Genomic DNA, 9,510 nt, shown 5'->3' with positions numbered 1-9,510 from the left:
AATTGGGCTTTGTTCCTAACCAAACGAATGTTCAGATAAGCGCCGGAAATAGTGTGATGTTCCGAAGGTGGTGAGGTCTCAGCACGTTGTACCAAGTTTCCAAGTTTATTAGTTTTTAATATCCCGACCATCAAGCAAATGTCTGGCCGGTTAACAATGTTTTGTAGAGGCTAAAAATGTTATAAAATAAAGTGAACGTAAATGACATAGACTAGACAAACTGGAAGGTGAGGAAAATAAGGGAAGGAGGGGAGAAATTACATAATTTAGTAAAGAAGGAGGAAGTGGGGAGGGGATAGAACGTGAGGGATAGGGTAGCATTGTTGAGGCAAGTACTTACTCGCAGTAAGAGGCAGAAAAAGGGAGAGAGAGAAACAAAACAGAGAAAGACTTGAGAGATGAAAAAGAGTGATTTAGGTTCAATCGAAAGCATCTTGAAATAAGAAAGTCTTTAAGCCAGTCTTGAATTTGATTAGATTTTGTTCGTCCCGTAAATATTGTGGGAGAGAGTTCCATAGTGTGGGTGCAGTTACTGCAAAATTGGTTTTTCAGGTGTAATAGAATTATTTTAAGGAAGGAATAAAAAGGAGTTTTTGGTCAGTGGATCTTAAAGTACGAGGGGAACATTGTGGAATTAGTAGTTTATCAAGGAATAGTGGTTGATGGAAAAGTTTAATTTTAAAGGAAAGTAAGATGATTTTGTAAGTGATGCGATGAGTGATGGGGAGCCAATGGGCCTCTTTTTAAGAAGAGGAGTAACATGTTCAAATTTACCTTTTATGTATATTAATTTTATTGCAGAATTTTGTATTAATTGCAGTCGTCGTAGTTCTTTTTGAGGGAGTCCGTTAAGGAGGGAGTTACAGTAGTCTAGGTGGGAAATGACTAGGGAATGAGTCAAGATGTTGATTGAGTCAGTATCTAGGATAGGACAGAGTGATCGAATAATACGAAGTTTAAAAAAGCAGATTTTTACGATCGAACTTATGTGGTCGTGAAAAGAAAGCTCTCTATCGAAGATAACACCAAGGAGTTTTATTTTAGTTAGCATTTGTAATGGTAGAGATTTGATTGAGATTGTTCCTAATAATGATTCAGATGTTTTGATAGGAAGAAGAAGCCCGCAAGATTTATCAATATTAAGTGAGAGTTTGTTTAAATATAACCAGTCACTTATGATGTTTAATTTATTATTTATTTCTGTTATGTCTAAAATGTTAGTAGTATTGATTGGGTGAAGGAGTTGTATGTCGTCGGCATAAGCGTAGATTGTAAATCCTATAGATTGCGCCAAAGTAAGAAGCGGAGATAGAAATATGTTGAAGAGTAAAGGAGATAAGATTGAACCTTGTGGGATTCCGAATGTTTGTGGTATGGTGGAAGCAGTTTCATTTTTTGCTTGAACTTTGGAGCATCGTTCGTGAAAATAGGATATGAACCAAGAAAGGGCACAACCTGTAATACCGCAGTCTTTTAATCTGGAGAGAAGAAGGGAATGATCGATAGTGTCAAAGGCTGCAGACAGGTCGAGAGAGATTAGAATAGTAGATTTCTGATGATCATGGTAGTAGTGTATGGTTGACATAAGTCCTAGTAGAGATAGTTCTGTGGAGTGTGAAGAGCGAAAACCGGTTTGACATGGATGAAGAACATGGGTTTTCTCGAAGAAATCTGTTAGTTGTGAGTGAATAATTTTTTCCGTAAGTTTAGAGACTAAGGGTAGATTGGCTATAGGACGATAGTTTTTAGGTAAAGTAGTTTTAAAGTTTTTTAGGAGTCGTTTTCTTTTGTGCGATGGTCTGGAGGAGTGGCGGATGGCATTAACCATGGAGATAGGGAAGGGGCCAGATTCCATGCAATCGTGGAGGACACGAGGGGGGTGAAGTGATTTTTCAGGCCCAGTGATTCTATCCCATGAGAAGTAGGTTCTATCCCATGAGAATGCTAAGGCTCTTGAGATCCAATTTCTTGTGCCAAGCAAGTAGAGAAGGAGGAGGGCAATAAGCTTTCCTGTAGGGTCGGTCATGTTGGCCCAGTGTTTAGGAGGAGGAGATAGAGAGAAAGGAACTAGAAGCGTGCTGATCGAGTGGGTTTGGGGCAAGCTATGATCTGTGAAGATGGGGGGTGGGGAGGGTTGATTTCTCTACCCCTCACTGAGCTGGTGAAAAAGATGGAATTGGAGTTGGAAGAAGGCTGACCCTGTCAGTACTTATTGGAATTCAGTTGTTGGTTTAACCAGACAAGCAAGAACTTAGTATAGCTTAGAGTTAGTTGGGGGCAAGCAGATATATAATGTGTTGTCTAATTAAGTCAGTACTTAAGTTGTCCAGGCTGACTAGAGACATGCAAACCGATTGGCTGGAGTCATGCAAGTACTTAAAATGTTATTCAGGCATGCCAGTACTTAAGTCATGCAAATACTTAAAATGTTATTTAGACATGCCAGTACTTAAGTTGGCTAGACATGCATATACTTATCCGCTTGCCCTTTCAGGGCTTCGGGGGAGATCTTGCAGAGCAGGAGGCAGGAGCGCTCAGGGCAGGCTGTCGGCATCAGGCTCCCGCACCTGCTGGTGGGGCACGCAGGGCAGGACCTGGTAGCTGGAGGGAGGTGTTGGAAGGCTTCTTTCTTTCTTTTTTTTTTCTCCGCCAAGTCGCTTCGCAAAGATTTCGGTTGGGAACGAGGCAGGGCAGGCTTTCAGTGATCCTGCAGGCCTGGATTCAACTTACGTCTGACTGGTGGATTCTGTAGATTATTCAGACTGGCTTCAAGCTGGAATTTGCTTGACTTCTGACAGATTGATTTGTGGGCTCCTGCGGAGCACCCAGAGAAGGTGGTCAAGGTGCAGGCCATTGTACAATTCTTGTTGGACATTCTGGTCATAGAACTGGTACCACCCGAAGACTTGGGCTCGGACAGATACTCCATATGCTTTATTGTGCCAGAGAAAGGCTCCGATGATTGGAGGCCCATCCTAGACCTTACACATATCAAAGCAGCGCTCCAAATCCCGCGCTTTTGCAGGAGCTAATGTGATGTGTCATAGGGGCAGTGGTCCCAGGAGAATTCCTAGCCTCTCTGGATCTTACAGAGGCTTACTTGCATATTCCATTTTCTCACCACCCTGCAGTTTCAGGCTCTGGAGAATCATTGCCAATTTTCAGCTCTGATGGTGGTCATGGCAGCCCACTTACGGAAGATGGGGCTGCAGGTCCACCCCTACAACGCTTTCCGAAAATCAATCAAAACTACTCTTTTTGACAAATTCATCACCTAAACAGACCGATCTTCGCTCACCACGCTTTTCCCTCTACAAACCCGAAGCAATCTTACAGGCAACCCCTCTCACTTCCCTCCCCTTACCCCCCTCTCACTTTTCCTCCCCTTACTACCCTTTTCTTCTGTAACATTCTCCCTCATGCATTTGTAATTCACTGAATGTCCAGCCTTCTTTCGATGTGAACTGCCTAGAAGTTGTCTGACTATGGCGGTATAGAAAAATAAAGTATTATTATTATTATTACTTGGACGACCGGCTGATTAGAACCTGCTCATTCTCTGAGAGTCAGCACATGCTGGACCAGATGATCCGGGTGATCCAGGTCCTGGAGAAGCTAGAATGGATTATGGCTTACAGGAAGAGCTATTTGATACTGGCACAGTCCCTGGCATACTTGGGTGTGGTGTTTGACACTGTAACAGGCCGTGTCGATCGTCCAGAGGCACGCAGACTGAAGTTGTGCTCTCAGATTTCTGGTCTCCAAGACAAGACAGCTCCATGGCATGGAACTACAGTATCTTCAAGTATTGAGGTCCATGATGGCCACAATAGATGTGGTGTCTTGAGCAAGGGCGTACTTGCACTATCTCCAGTACGCTTTGCTCGCTTGATGGACTCCTCAGACAGCCACGTTCCAGACAAGTCTTTCCTATCCTCTGGAGGCCTGGGCCAGCATGGCTCCTTCCGCAGTCCCTCTCCAGGGGTATGCTGCTGCAGATTGCTTCCTGGGTGTTTCAACGTCAAGTTCGACAAGGCAAAGAATATTTGTCAGAAAATTGAATCAGAACATGTAAATTTGAAAGCCAGATTAGCTTTTCAGGAGATTGCGGCAGAAATTCCAACCTTGATTTAGAAAGCTTAAAGACACCATTGAATAATCCAGAAATCATTAGAAAGAGATAGAAATAATATACGGAATATTTATACAAACAAGGCAATGAGGATAATATTGGGGAAATTGAAATGGCAACGGAAGCTGAAGAACCAGATATTTTAAAGAAGAAGTCATAGCAGCGATTAAAGCTTTATCAAAAAACAAGTCACCTGGTATTGACAATATTAAAGTTGAATTAATAACAGGCTCAGAAGGTGCTATCATGGTCCTCATTTGACTGTGTCAACAGATTTGGAAAGAAAAAACATGGCCTACCGATTGGAGAAGATCACTGTTCATACCTATACCGAAGAAAGGGACACCAAGGACTGTAACGACTACAGAACAATTGCATTAATTCTACATGCCAGCAAAATATTGCTGAAAATAATACAATGAAGGCTCCAATCATACGTTGAGCAGGCTGGTTTCAGAAAAGGTCAAGGAACAAGAGACATTATTGCCAATGTTAGATGGATATTGCAGAAGAGCAAAGACTACCCCAAAAAAAACCCTATACCTTTGCTTCATTGACTACAGCAAAGCTTTTGACTGTGTGGATCACAATAAACTGTGGGGAATTCTAGTGCAAATGGGAATACCCAAACACATAATTCAGCTGATAGAGAGCATATATGAAAAATTAAAAAACTGCAGCGATAACTGAATACGACAACACTGATTGGTTTCCAATAAAATGTGGCATCAGGCAAGGATGCATCGGGTCAGCTTACCTGTTTAATCTGTATGGTGAAACCACTTCAGAAAAGCAAATTTGGAACATGAACATGGAAAATGATGAAGATTTTAAGCTTAAAGGCAATAGAATAGAAGTTGTAACTTATTTCAATCTCCGGGGCTCTTATGTGAACAAAGAAGGAATTAGCAGGAAGGAAATACTCCACAGAATAGCACTTGGTCGCTCTTCAATGAAGGCTCTCAACAAAGTATTCAGAGGCAAGGAGGTAACACTCCAAATGAAAATCAGATTTGTCCACACACTCATTTTCTCAGTGGTCAGTTATGGATGTGAAAACTGGACACTACAGAAACAAGACAGAAAGAAGATTCTCATTTGTGCTTTGGTGCTATAGAAGGATTTTAGGTGTTCCATGGACCGCCAGAAGAACTAACAAATCTATTCTGAAAGAGATCAAATCGGCTATGTAACTCAAAGCCCAAATGATGAAGTTACAACTGTCTTATTTTGGTCTCACCATCAGAAGAGAGAGATCACTGGAAAAGGACATCATGTTTGGGAAGATCGAAGGAACCAAGCGAAGAGGGTGACATGCAATCAGATGGCTGGACATGTTGAAAACAACCATGGGGTTAACACTGGAGGACCTTTCCGGACTAGCACAAAACCGATTTCTTTTTAGATCCACAATTCATCAAGTTGCTAAGACTCAAGCACGAGTCAATGGCACCTGACAACAACATTCCCCAATTACAAGGGAAATGCATTTGGATATGGAAAAATATATGTAAATGTCAGCATGCCCTGAGGTACTTATAAGTGCCTCTGTAAAAGGCAAACTCCCCTTCCGATCTCCCTCTTACATACTAATATTTATTCTGATCTCACATCAGTAGCTTTTCCAATCCTCCCCCAGAGAAAAATCCCATCCAAACAGGAGCAATCCCTAAGTCACTCCTGCTCGTTAAAAATCCTAAGTTCAAAATGCCTAAGTTCAAAATGCCTAAGTTCAAAAATCCTAAGTTCTGAAAGCCTTAGCTACCACTGCAGAGGTCAAAGCTGCCATGTAAGGGCCTTTTGTCCTTTATATTATTATTATTATTACAGGCAGTTCCCAGATTACAAACTTAAGTTGGATCCGCAGTTATGAACGAGGGTCCTCCTTGTTCCATGTTCCAATGCATCCCTCTCCCTCCCTTCCTCCTTCCATTCTGTGTCCAAAGTTTGTGCCCCACTTTCCGCAGGTGTGTACCTGTGTTATCCTTAGCCAAGCAGCCAGCATATTCTCACAAGGAGCCCAGTATGGACAGTGGTAAAGTGTACTGTCACTTTAAACTTTAGCAAAGCTTTGAGACTGCCTACATCACATGTGTGAGTGCCTTCCTGCCCGGCTTGCGAGGTCATCAGTTGTTCATTTTCCGTGGAGTGAAGAAGATGTATTCATTCCCTTGAGTTGCCTTCCCGCTTCAATTTTCTTCATATTTTACTGTTACTTTTCTTTTCATTTAATTTTCTTGGTGAACGGACTTTTCGGATATTTTAAATCTTTTGCCCCTGCCAACAGCATTGAAGGCTTTTCAGTCTTCTTTTTATTCTGCCTTGGTATCATCCTCTCCTGTTGGTTCTGAGTCCAGGGCTTTAAAAAAAACCAAAACAACAAAGTACCCATTGTTTTTCTTCTCAATATATATTTTCTTTTAGGAAAACTTAGGCCTGGAGTCAAATTTCCAGCAACTTGGACTTTTCTGTGGTACCGATTTGTGTTGGTACTGGTGGACATTGACATCAACTAGCATCATGGCATATCTAGCATTGAGTCTCTTGATGCATGCCTCTAATTGGCACCATCTTTTTATAATGCAGGCTGTCATTTCTGAAGCACATAGCCTATTGAGGCAACCACATTTCGACACCTGCTGCACCTTTAGTACCAGCTAGCAGCATCCAGTACTGGTGCATCCTCTTCATACATCGATATCTTCCACAGCGTTGTGGGCATTTCAGGCAGCAAGTCTCTCGCTGGCTGCCTTTCATCGATGCTGTCAATTCTGAAGCGTAATACTTCTTCAGGTATCAACACTTTGATATCCTGCTGCACGTAGGGTCATATGATACCAGTGCATCTTTTCACTTTGTTCAACATCAGAAAAATATGTGATGCATTGAGTTAGCCTTGACAGCATCAATGATTCCGACAGATGAATGACAGGGATGGTGGTTGCAGGGACGGGGTAGTGACTGGGACAAATTTTTTCCCCGTGTCATTCTCTAATACAGAGCTAACAGGCAGGTACTTCAGAGACTGTGAGTACATCTCCATTATTTCATATGGGAACTTCGGGAGTGGTCTGTGAAACTCTAAAACTAATTTTTGAGAGGTTCGGAGGGTAGGGTTCAGGTTTCCCACCTCCCCAAACCCCAAATCACTATTTTTTAAACTTTACGGATCTCATTCACCTTCAGGGGGACCGGAAGCTCAAACTCCCTCTTCAGCTCTTCTCTTTATCACAATTTTCTCAGTCAGGGGTAGGGTCCAGTGCCCATGGTGAACCCACAGTGATTTGGTCTTACTCTTGAGTGCTCAGCCTTGATGAGGCGCGGTTATTCAGATGTGGTCATCTCAACGCATTTGAAGTCCAAGAAACCCTCAACTATGGCTTAAGCACATAAGCACATAAGCATTGCCTCTGCTGAGTCAGACCATAGGTTCATCATGCCCAGCAGTCCGCTCCCCCGGTGGCCCCCCAGGTCATTGACCTGTAGTGATCTATTACTCTACTACTCTATTACTTTACAGCCTTCTGTACTGTATAGTAACCCTCTATTTGTACCCTTGGATCCCCTTTTCCTTCATGAACTCATCCAATCCCCTTTTCAACCCCAAAGTCGTACTCTGCTCTACCACCTCCTCTGGCAGCGTATTCCAGGTGTTCACCACCCTCTGCGTGAAGAAGAACTTCCTAGCATTTGTTCTGAACCTATCTCCCTTCAATTTTTTTGAGTGCCCTCTAGTTTTTGCTGCCCCTGCTAGTCTGAAGAATCTGTCCCTCTCTACCTTCACTATACCCTTCATGATCTTATGAGTTTCTATCATATCCCCTCTAACTCTCCGCTTTTCCAGGGAGAAGAGCCCCAGATTCTCCAGCCTCTCAGCATATGAGAGGTTTTCCATGCCCTTTATCATTTTTGTCGCTCTCCTCTGGACCCTCTCGAGAATCGCCATATCCTTCTTAAGGTACGGCGACCAGTACTGAACGCAGTACTCCAGATGCGGTCGCACCATTGCCCTATACAGCGGGAGGATAACTTCCTTGGTTCTGGTAGTGATACCTTTTTTGATAATGCCCAACATTCTGTTTGCCTTTTTTTGAGGCCGCAGCGCACTGTGCCGTTGGCTTCATTGTTCTATCTACCAAAACCCCCAAGTCCTTTTCTAGGTTGCCTTCCCCCAGTACCATCCCCCCCATTGTGTAGTTGTACATCGGGTTCCCTTTCCCTATGTGCATAACTTTACATTTTTCTACATTGAAGCTCATCTGCCATTTATTTGTCCACTCACTCAGTCTGTTCAGGTCCATTTGAAGTTCTTTACATTCCTCTACAGATCTAACCTTACTGGAGAGTTTCGTGTCATCTGCAAATTTAACAACTTCGCACTTTGTCCCTGTTTCCAGGTCATTAATAAATATATTGAATAGCAGTGGTCCCAGCACCGACCCCTGTGGGATCCCACTCGTGACCCCTTTCTAGTCAGAATAGTATCCCTTTACTCCTACCCTCTGCTTCCTGTTCGCCAGCCAGTTTCCGATCCATCTGTGTATGTCTCCTTCCACCCCGTGGTTCCACAGTTTCCTTAGTAGGCGCTTGTGAGGTACTTTGTCAAAGGCTTTCTGGAAGTCCAGGTATACTATGTCTATGGGGTTGCCTTTGTCCAAATGTCCGCTTATCCCTTCGAAGAAGTGCAGCAGGTTTGTTTGGCAAGATCTTCCAGTACAGAAACCATGCTGGCTTGTTCTCATCAGCTTATTTCTTTCTATATGCTCATTGATACTGTCCTTAATTATCACTTCAGCCATCTTCCCCGGAACTGAGGTTAAGCTGACCAGTCTGTAATTCTCCGGGTCGCCTCAGGATCCCTTCTTGAAGATAGGTGTAACATTTGCTATCCTCCAGTCCTCTGGTATTACCCCCGTTTTTAAGGATAGGTTGCAAATCTGCTGCAGTAACTCCGCTATTTCGTCTCTAAGTTCTTTTAGTATTCTTGGGTGGATTCTGTCCGGGCCCGGAGATTTGTCAGTTTTTAGCTTGTCTATCTGTTTGAGTACATCTTCGAGGCTTACCTCCATGCACGATAGTTTATCCTCTTGGTCCCCCTTAAATAATTTTTCCGGTTCTGGTACATTGGATGTGTCCTCCTTTGTGAAGACCGACGAGAATAACATGTTTAATCTGTCCGCTACTTCTTTTTCCTCCTTTACTACTCCTTTCCTGTCCCCCTCGTCCAGGGGTCCCACCTCCTCCCTTGCCGGCTGTTTCCCTTTCACATATCGGAAGAAAGGTTTAAAGTTCCGTGCCTCCTTTGCAAGTCTCTCTTCATACTCTCTCTTTGCTTTTCTGACTGCGCGGTGACATTCTCTTTGGTGCTTCCTGTGCTC

This window comes from Geotrypetes seraphini, chromosome 6 (assembly GCF_902459505.1).
Source record: "Geotrypetes seraphini chromosome 6, aGeoSer1.1, whole genome shotgun sequence".
Taxonomy (NCBI): Eukaryota; Metazoa; Chordata; class Amphibia; order Gymnophiona; family Dermophiidae; genus Geotrypetes; species Geotrypetes seraphini.
The sequence above is the reverse complement of the archived record's forward strand: the minus strand, read 5'-3'. Positions refer to the sequence as shown.